Source organism: Sinocyclocheilus anshuiensis, unplaced genomic scaffold, assembly GCF_001515605.1.
Source record: "Sinocyclocheilus anshuiensis isolate Anshui unplaced genomic scaffold, SAMN03320099.WGS_v1.1 scaffold1231, whole genome shotgun sequence".
Classification (NCBI taxonomy): Eukaryota; Metazoa; Chordata; class Actinopteri; order Cypriniformes; family Cyprinidae; genus Sinocyclocheilus; species Sinocyclocheilus anshuiensis.
In genome coordinates, this window is record NW_015536698.1 from 911929 (window position 1) to 921983 (window position 10055).

General features: G+C 40.0%; 1 protein-coding gene across 1 annotated transcript in view; it reads left to right on the forward strand.

The window, feature by feature from the left end:
- Positions 1-137: 137 nt before the first annotated feature.
- Positions 138-10055, forward strand: part of LOC107655083 (Krueppel-like factor 12) — a 26043-nt gene continuing 16125 nt past the window's right edge. Inside the window, exon 1 of the mRNA XM_016442502.1 lies at positions 138-292. The gene's annotated coding sequence lies outside the window, so the exon portion shown is untranslated. The remainder of the gene's footprint in view (positions 293-10055) is intronic.

Below are 10055 nucleotides of genomic sequence, written 5' to 3' on the forward strand. Positions count from 1 at the left end.
CACACAAACACACACACACATTCCTTGTCCTCTCGCCTGGCAGCCCGAGGGTCCACCCCCTCTCTTCATTCAGCCTGGTCATGTGACCTGAGCTCTGTGAGTAGAACAACACCGTGTGAGCCATCCATTCATTTCCTCCTGAGAAACACACGGCGGCGGAGGAGAGACAGAGAGAGAGAAGGGGGTCACATCAGAAAGTGCGACAGAGGAAAACAAGACAGAAAAGAGGGAGGCAGAGGGACGCTGTAAGGATAGTGGTTCTCACTGTCAATTGCTGAGGTTAATAAACAAGGTCAGTAATGTCTAATGTTTTTTTTTTTTTCAGTTTATCACTACTTAGACTGCTAGTTTGTTAAACTATGGACCTGTCAGCTGTCATTTAAAAGCCAGTTAAAATTGTAAATAAGAGCTCCTTAAGTTTTTATTTTATGAATAAAAATAAATAAAAAAATTCAATGTGTTATGACTATTTAGAGTTTCAGTGTTAACCAATTAGTACATTTAATAAGTAAAATGTAAAAGCTCATATTGAATAGATTAAGAGTTCTTATTAGTGTGACAGAAATATTAGATTGTTTGGTAGTTCTTTATAACTTTTATTGCTGTTGACTTATTTGTATTATTTATTTTACTCAAGTATATTATTGATGAATTTATACAGTGTTTACAGTATTGCATTCTTTGCTGCATGTTCTCTTCCTATTTGTTTCATGTCATATAAGGGCTGATTTCATTTATGAATGTTACATAAATGCTATATAATGGGTTTGTTTTTCTTATGGGTATTTATGAAAGACTCCAGGATTGCATTTACTTCCCTTTTCTTGCTCTCTCTGTCTGTTTGTTTTCTACTTTTGTAAGAACTGCTTCAAAATTTGTTGATACAACAATACATGATAAACGTACATACAAGAATTGCACAGAAGAACAGTAGCTTTGTTGTAGACCAGTAAGGAACTAGAGCTTGGTTGCATCTGTTGGTCTGATTTGGCATGGATGATTTTCCCTCTCAAGTATGTGACATGATATTCCTAGCCAAGTCAATCAGGCCTTCAAAGCTCTGAAAAATAATTAGACATCATTCAAAGAAACCACAGTACTATTAAAGTTAAATACTATTTAAGTAGCTATAAATATACAGCATCCTCTGCACCGCAGAACAGAAACCGCACCTGAGAGTTCCTCCAGAGTATTGATCAGTGTCTGGTGTCTGTCGCGTCTGCACCGGATGAGCTTTGTGCTGCAGTTGCATGGTGAGGAAGTTTGGGGGTCACTGGGTCTCGTGTTTTTGGAAGCATTTCTTCACCTGAAATGTCAATAAAATAAGCAAACTTTCCTCTCGCTGTGGAGCTTGAATGACCCAGTGAGGCAGCTGTAGCTCTGCAAGGTTCACCTCTGGGTGGTTGTTGTTGTGGATTGTCTTTAGGAACACAAAGTGGGCGAGAAAGAGAGCTGCTGTTGAAGGGTGAATGTGTGGGCTTCGTCAAACAAGATTTGAATCAATAGTTTGAGGGGGTGTGAATCAGGTGTGGAATTAATTTTGTGTTGCAAGTTTTTAGAATCCCTGTAATGGACTGGCAATCCATCCAGGGTGTTTCCCTGCCTACGGTCCAAGATGTTAGGCTCCAGCATCCCCGCAACCCATAAATCGATTGATGGAAGTTTAAAAATGTGTTTTCGGTGGTTGGTATCCATGTAAAAATTGTTGTGGATTTGTCAACACTTGTTATGTTTATTCAGATATGACGTGAATAGTAATAAGTTTGTTATGACTAAAATTTCAGTAGTCGATACAATTGTGAAGTTTCATGATTTTGACATTTGGTTTCAATTTAGAAAACACAGCAAACTTACTGTGATACTGAACCTTTATTTAAAAAATAAAATAATAATAAACTTTAAATGAATAATAAACAAAGTGTATTGTAAACAATGTTTTGCAGTGTTTTTTTTTAGTTTTTCTTTTAAGAAATAAACATAACTAAACTTTAATTTAAATAAATAAATAGTGTACTGTAAACATAGTTTTGACGTTTTTGAAGTAGTATCATTTGTAAATAGTAATAGAGAACAATGAAATAAACCTAACTGGCCTTTGATAAGCAAACAGACAAACATACATGCATACATAATGTAAACATATTTGTTGAAATTTTGTAATAAAGTAAAAAAAAAAGTGTAACGTAAACAAATTTTTGTTTCAAATTATGTATTATTTATTTACTATGTAAATAGTAATAAAGAGCAATGAAATAAACTGAACTGACCTTTAGTTAAAATCTAATAAATAATTAAATAGTGCAATGTAAATAATAAATAATTAAATAGTGTAATGTAAACATAGTTTTGACATTTTTGAAGAATGTATTATTTATTTTCTATGCAAATAGTAATAAATAATGAAATAAATTGAACTGACCTTTGATGAACAGACAAACAAACAAATAAATTAACACATACACAGTATAATGTAAACATATTTTCATTTTTTTTCAAAGTGTTTATTATTTATGTAAATAGCAGTAAATTATGCTTGTCAATATTGTTGTTGATTAAGAAAAAAAAAAAATAAATCAAGTCACTGGGGTAGTACTCTTTCGAAAGGTACATCTTAGTACCTTATTTACCCCTAAAGATTGCATATTAGTACAATAAAGGTATATCATTATTAAAAGGAACATAGTAGTACCTTCTGAAAGGGTATTGCCCCCGTGACCTTTTTTTTTTTTTTGGATAGTGCATAATATACAGTGAAAGGTCAGTGGAAATACATTAGGACCCTGCAAGGTGCGTGAATATGACATTTTAAAACATATTCCAGGCTTGTATCACCTTTTAACAGTCACTATCTGTGTATACATTTATAACTCAAGCCAAATAAGGCAAGCTGTTTAACCAAGATGCACATTTGTTAATTCACACGTGCAGCTGCATTCACAGAGATAACACTCAAATTGGTATTGAGTACTCAGTGATACCAATACTACAGAAATACTGGTATTGTTAAATGTTTACTTTTAGATGGTTATCCCTAATCAGTACTGTATATATTAAAGACTTGTCTAGTCTTGGAAGCCAAAACTGTTAATGGAAATTTAACTAGAAGTACTCAAAGATAAGCTCAATCTTTTGTTTTCAAACTGATCTTCTTGGCATAGAAACCCAGATGCTTGCACGCAGCCATGCACTTACACACACCTACACAAATGTGCATGCAGAACAGAAATCAGAGGAACTAAATCTCCTTTATGAGTCACCAACCTACAAAGAGTGAAGTGGCAGGGAGGTTCCTGTACAGTACGGGAAACAGCAGATCTCCCTAGTGACCGCCTGGCCCATTAAACTGAGCTCTGCAAAAGGGCTACAACCAGAGCCTGTATAGCGGATGCACTTCCTGTGAACACTTTGACTGAACTTTGACCTCTGACCCCAGGGCCTCTCCTGGTGGGGCCTGACCTCCAAACGCAAGAGGAAGAGGGAGAGAGTTTCATGTAGGATCTGTTCCTGGTTAGGGATCTGTCAAAGCCAGACAGTTGTCTTCAGCCCCACTGCTGCTGTCAGGACGAGTTACTTTGGAAGAGCTAAAAGCTGTACTTTTTCTCGACCTCTTTATGTCTTGCTCTCTCTCTCTCTTCACTTCTTTCTGTCTTCTTTGGTTTTCACCTGCAGTTGCTCATTCTTGTTCACTTTCTCCACTTTTCCCCAGTCTTTAGTTGCAGCTGTGAGTCTTCCAGCCTCACCGAGGGCAGAGAAGGAAAAACAATTCTTACCCAGCCCTGTGTGAGCATGCACTGCTGGAAAACAAACACAGCTGCCTTGCTCATTACGAGCAGGGGCATCATAACACTCAGGGAAGAGGGCTAATATCGTTCAAGGGGTAAAAACGCATGTCTTTGGAGTATGTGAAAAGAAAAATGATTGCTTGGTAGTCATTATCTGTTTTGGAAGTTTTGGAAGGGCTGCGTAATCTCTAGCGATCACATCCTTTCCTGTCCTCCTTTCCTTCGGCTTCCCTTCTTTCTTTGCTTCTTTTCTGTAAGTTTACTCTTTGTATGATATTCAGTCTCTGAGTGGTTAGCGGTCATGCTAGTTAGCATGCTTGGTTACTGGCATTCAAGCTGTGCTTTAGGGGCTGAATCTTTTCTGGCACTACACTAGAAGAGGCTCAGGCTTTCCCACAATGCTCAGGACAGCTGGGGAGGGCTATCGCTGCCCCCTGGGTCTGCACAGCCTAATGGGAATGCAGGCAGATCTCTTCCAGCTGTGAAACAGGCAAGACTTTCAAACACGCTTAGGATTTTATAAAATTATAACATGTGCACTCATGATTTTTCTAGACTAACTTTTGCTACTGAATTATCCATTAACCTAGTTTATAATAGTATTTTTGTCAGATTTAGAGTATAAGTTTTTTTTTTGTTTTGTTTGTTATTTGATTTTTCTTTGTTACTTTTGTATATAGCTTTTGGTCGTTTGTCTACGGGGACTGTTTCACCTCTCTAGCACTGTAAATAAACATCACTTTACACCTTACATCTCTGCGAGTATTGCCATATTTTTTTGGGATTATTTTTTTTTTTTTTGGGCAAACCCGGTTTCGCCTGACAGCGGGCCTGCGAAGACCCGTTGTCTCACATTTGGTGTCAGAAGTGGGATGGCTACTCGCAAAACAGCGCAGAGAGGCAGGAAGCCTAGGGTGGGGCTTCGGTCCCAGACCAAGGCTATCGCTGAGTCGGATGTGACCTGGGACACTGCTGAATCTACAGAGGAGGAGGGAGAGGAGAATCCCCCACCAGTTCGTCCCAAGTCCACACCACCTTGAGAGTCCGGCTCTTCTGCTCCAACATCTAGTGGTGGGATGTTTGCAGTGATGCGCAACTTCCTGAGTGCACAGGAGCAGAGAGAGCAACGGTATGTCAAGGAGCTACGGAGTCTGAGGGAGTCGATTCTGCAAGCTGTCCGGCCAGCTGAGGCGGCGAGTGAGGCTGAAAGTACACGGATGGAGCTTCCAATGCCAGGTCAGCGTAGAAGCACAGCTGGTCAGAGAGATCGAGACTCACCGACCGACATGGGGGATTACCGCCAGCCGACGACACGGACGGAGCCGAGGTTGCCAGTCCTCCAGCAGGGGGAGGACGTTGAGAACTTCTTGTGCCGTTTCGAGCGTCTCGCCAGAACCTGGAGGTGGCCAGAGGACGAGTGGAGTTATCATCTAGTTCCACTGCTGTCTGGCCAGGCGCTGGAAGCCTACCTGGCCATGGATGAGGACCGAGCGGAAGTTTACAACGACCTGAAGGAGGCGCTGTTGGCAAAGTTCAACATCTCACCAGAGACTTACCGCCAGCGGTTCCGGGCCACTTCCACTCCAGCTGGAGAGTCTCCGACGGAAACGTACAATCGACTGCGGAACTTGTACCGACGCTGGGTGAGACCTGAGCTGCGCACAAAGGAGGAGATTGGTGAGACAATAGTCCTGGAACAGTTTCTGTGTTTTCTACCCTACGAGATTCGAGTCTGGGTCAAGGAACATGAGCCGACCACTGGACTGGATGCTGCTAAACTGGCTCAGCAGTACATCAACGCTCACCGTGGTAGTCAGCGCTCTCAACCCATGAAAGGTAACTTTAAAAACTCTCCCAGTAGTTCTGGTGAGCCTAATGTTGACACTAATCTTACTCAGGCACAGAAAGGTGCTCCTGAGAAAAGACTTGTTTGCTTTTACTGCCAACAACTGGGTCACAAAGCAACAGTGTGTCCAGTGCGTAAAGCTAAACTGACTGGATTTTGTTATGTCCCAAGGGAAGAGGACAGTGTGAACGATGTGCGCAAAACTCCTTTCCTTCGGCTTCCCTTCTTTCTTTGCTTCTTTTCTGTAAGTTTACTCTTTGTATGATATTCAGTCTCTGAGTGGTTAGCGGTCATGCTAGTTAGCATGCTTGGTTACTGGCATTCAAGCTGTGCTTTAGGGGCTGAATCTTTTCTGGCACTACACTAGAAGAGGCTCAGGCTTTCCCACAATGCTCAGGACAGCTGGGGAGGGCTATCGCTGCCCCCAGAGTCTGCACAGCCTAATGGGAATGCGGGCAGATCTCTTCCAGCTGTGAAACAGGCAAGACTTTCAAACACCTTGATGGGTGGTTATTTGGATTGAGCGACATATTGAATATTTGTATTATATGTGCAATGCTTTTCTGGTGAAGTAAAATGAATCAATATTGTGATTTTTATGTGTTTCATTTGGCTATGAGTTTACTAAAAGTGTGTCTTGATGGCAATTCTGCGGTCTTTCCTCGTCTCACAATTTAAATAGTGTGTTAAATTGGCTCAGTCTTTTTGCATGAATCATTTCATCGGTTCTTGATTTAACATTTTTATGTCACTATTCAAAAATGCACACACGTGGAATTCAAAATATTTTTAGCAAAATATTTGATTATAAATGTTAAAAATGTTAAATGTATTCATATAACTGTCCCATTCTCCCTTTATTTTTCTGTAGATTTTCTGAGGTCCTATATACAACAAAGCCACAATAAGAAATAAACAATACCATAAAAAAATAAAATTAATAATAATAATAATAATAATAATAGGCTAATAAAAACTTTTGCACACTCCTTTCAAGAGGACCAAATTTATCTACATAGAAAACAATGTTTTGCCAATATTAACACAAACTTTAACACTGAAACTTGTATTAGTTCCGTTTTGTGAAAGTGTTAAACGTTAACAAAAAAAAAAAAAAGAGAAAAAAATAGTATTCAAAAAGAAAAGCTAAAAGAAGAAGCAGCTCGCGCAAGGGGAGGGGCCTGATGTATAACCTGCCCACAGGGAGAAGTCATTAGCTCAGACCCTCCCCCTAGCCCCTCCCCCTCCAAAGCAACATCATTGTAGGCGCGTTTCCATCAGTGAGACGTGTGTATGTGATTACGTAGTCTTTAGTCTGGTGCTCCGTGACTAATGTGTACAAAAAATATATATATTAAAAAAAACGTACAAAGGAGAAACTGAATTTAACATGAGTGAGGTTTTAAAATGTATTAACAATTAAAAGAAAATAGAAACACAGTACTGCTGATAATACTCATGAGTTGAGCTCTGAAATCATGGTGAGCGTTTTTCTTTCGTTCGTTTATTGGATTGTGTGTTGGGGGCTCAGTGCCTCGTCTCTGGGTCCATGTTGCTCCATTTTTTTGTACAGACACCATAATAATAATATATATATATATATATATATATAGCTATACTGTCCAGCCATAATGGTTATAATCATGCAAGAACCACACAGACAATGTGTGTTTTCTTAAAACAGTACATAATGTCATCAATTCCCTTCTGTACATACTGTACACTGCACCATTTTGAGAGCAATCAGAGGTGTGAAGGCACCAAAATGTAACAGCATACAAAGTGCAAAATGGACTGCTGAGCACAATAATCTCTAGGTTTAAAGGGTTAGTTCACCCAAAAATGAAAATTGTACAGTCAGGGATAATGGCTGGATTTCCATTATCCTGTTCATTATACAGCCACATAGTTAAATGATTTTACTAACTAAAGCGCATCGATACGCTACAGGAGGCCTTTGTCCCCCCCCCGGGAGACATGTGAGACACTATTTTTTAATGGATGGGTGCTTTTTATTTAACTTCTTTTGAACTGATGCATGCAACACCCGCTGGGTGGCATTAAACAGCTTGAAAGATCAAAGACAATTTTTAATATAACTCCGACTGGATTCGTCTGAAAGAAGAAAGTAATATACACCTAGGATGACTTGAGGGTGAGTAATTTATGGGCTAATTTTCATTTTTGGGTGAACTAACCCTTTAACTACAGTTGTGCTCATTAATTATGATTTAGATCAGACAAATTAAAAAATGTGGCTCTTAGGGGCTGTCCTTTAATGGAACCAGGAAGTGACTTCACACAGCCTCTGTATGATAAGTTTGGCTCAAGTCACTACAGTCAACTGACCTGCTTTGGGGAATATTAAAAATCATTTGATGATTGCACGATTTATTCATTTAAATTTATTTATTTCTTTTGTTTTTTTCTGAGCTCTCATCCTAAAGGAGCACATTTTTTCTTAAACTCTTCACTGTCGACACCATGTATTGCACAATATTGCCTAATAACATGGCCTTCAAATATTGTGCAACCTGGTGTGTGCCAGACCTCTGATAATAAACAGTTTGACGGCATGCGGTTCAACAGTTCAAGTCAAATTACACACATCTGTCTCACCCTGTCCAGTGGAACACTAGAGAGAGAGCTTCAGATGTTTCTGGCACGCTGTCTTCATGGAAGAGAGCACAGAAAAGCAGTCCAAGCTGTGACCGAGAAGCCATTTGTCATCTTTTTGGCCTGATCTGGGAGCAGGATCACTTAGTAAGGTCTTGGTATTCACCATTGTAAAACTGATCTCGAACCTGCACTAGTACATGTCTTACAGCACGCTGTGCAGTGTCAGAAAGAAGCAGATGAAGAAGAAATTACAGACGGGAAGAAGGGAGAGAAAAAAAATGTAGACTGCATTTCAAGGTTTAGTTTGCAAAACAGGAAAAACAGTTTTTGACACTTTCACTCTTCAGAGCGCATTGGTACTTTCATCGACTTGTGAGACAGAAAAGACACTTGTTGGATTAAAATTGTTTTCCACATACGTGATAGATGGCCATAGACCTTTGACAGACTTTTCACTCACAGACACAAAGACTTGACCCGCTGTCACCTGTATATATATATCTTGTACCACATTGTGAAAGTGCTCTTTTGTTTCATATAAACACATCTGCTGCCATGTGTTTGTCTCAGTTCTTAAATAGTAAAAATGACCTCAGATATATTTTGTCCGTAATGCATTATTATAATTTACAGGTATGATTTTAAAACAGTTTAAATCAAAACATTATGTCAACCTCATTTGCTTGATTCACAGAAGCTTAAAGTTTGATACAAGTGAGCTAATAAAATATTTCTACTCAAATCACTATTTTGTGTTGAATCATTTAACTATGTGGCTGTATAATGTACAGGATAATGGAAATCCAGCCATTATCCCTGACTGTACAATGTCCCTTATATAACAGTGCCTTATAGTGTCTTTTATTTACTGCACCAAAACAAATTGAGAGACTATTAAGAGACTAGCAACACAGTAGTAGTGTTTCTGTATGCATCCATGTTTTTTAATGAATCAGTTGAGTGAATGTTTCAGTAACTCACTCATAAAGACTATACCTTTTTAATTCATGAAAGAATCAGTATTGTTGAACAAATTGATTCTTGAGTGTATCTCCTCTGGGGGGGGGTCCACAGTTTGAGAACCACTTATGATTTAGTAGATTTTCTCAATAATGAGACACTAATAGGAACAAAAAGAGAACACTCTAACAGGAACCCAGAATGAGAAAACATTATTTATGAGCCTATTTAGTGAATTAGAAAATGGCGGCGCGTTCACACGCTGCGGCTTCTCTCTCTCCCGATAGAAAGGTGTTTTCGTGTTTTTTGTCTTGTGAGTCGCAGTGTTTTTGTACGTATTCGTCGCGTCTATCTGTCTCTAAGCGCGCATACAGTCGTGAGTTTCTGCTCGATGTCGGCAGAACCACATTTTTAGAGTTAAACTCCGTGCACGCCGAAGAGCTGCGAGATCTCGGTCTGCTCCGGAGGCCTACACCATCACCGACCCCCACTACTGCATCTCGCCCACAGCGGAGGCGCCACAAGCGGCGGGAGAGGAAGCAGAAGAGGGGTAAGCGCGGAGGTATCCGGGCTAGGCTAGCGGCTAACCCACACAAGCCAGCTATCCCCACCATCGTACTGGCTAACGTACGCTCTTTGGACAATAAACTGGACTACATCCGACTACTACGCTCAACTCAGAGGACTGTAAGAGACTGTTGTGTTTTTGTGTTCACGGAAACATGGCTCAACAACAGCGTTCCGGACTGCGCTATTCATCTCGATCAGCTGACATGCTATCGAGCGGACAGAGCTCGCGTCGAGGGAGGTAAGACCCGCGGCGGAGGGCTTTGTGTTTACATCAATGA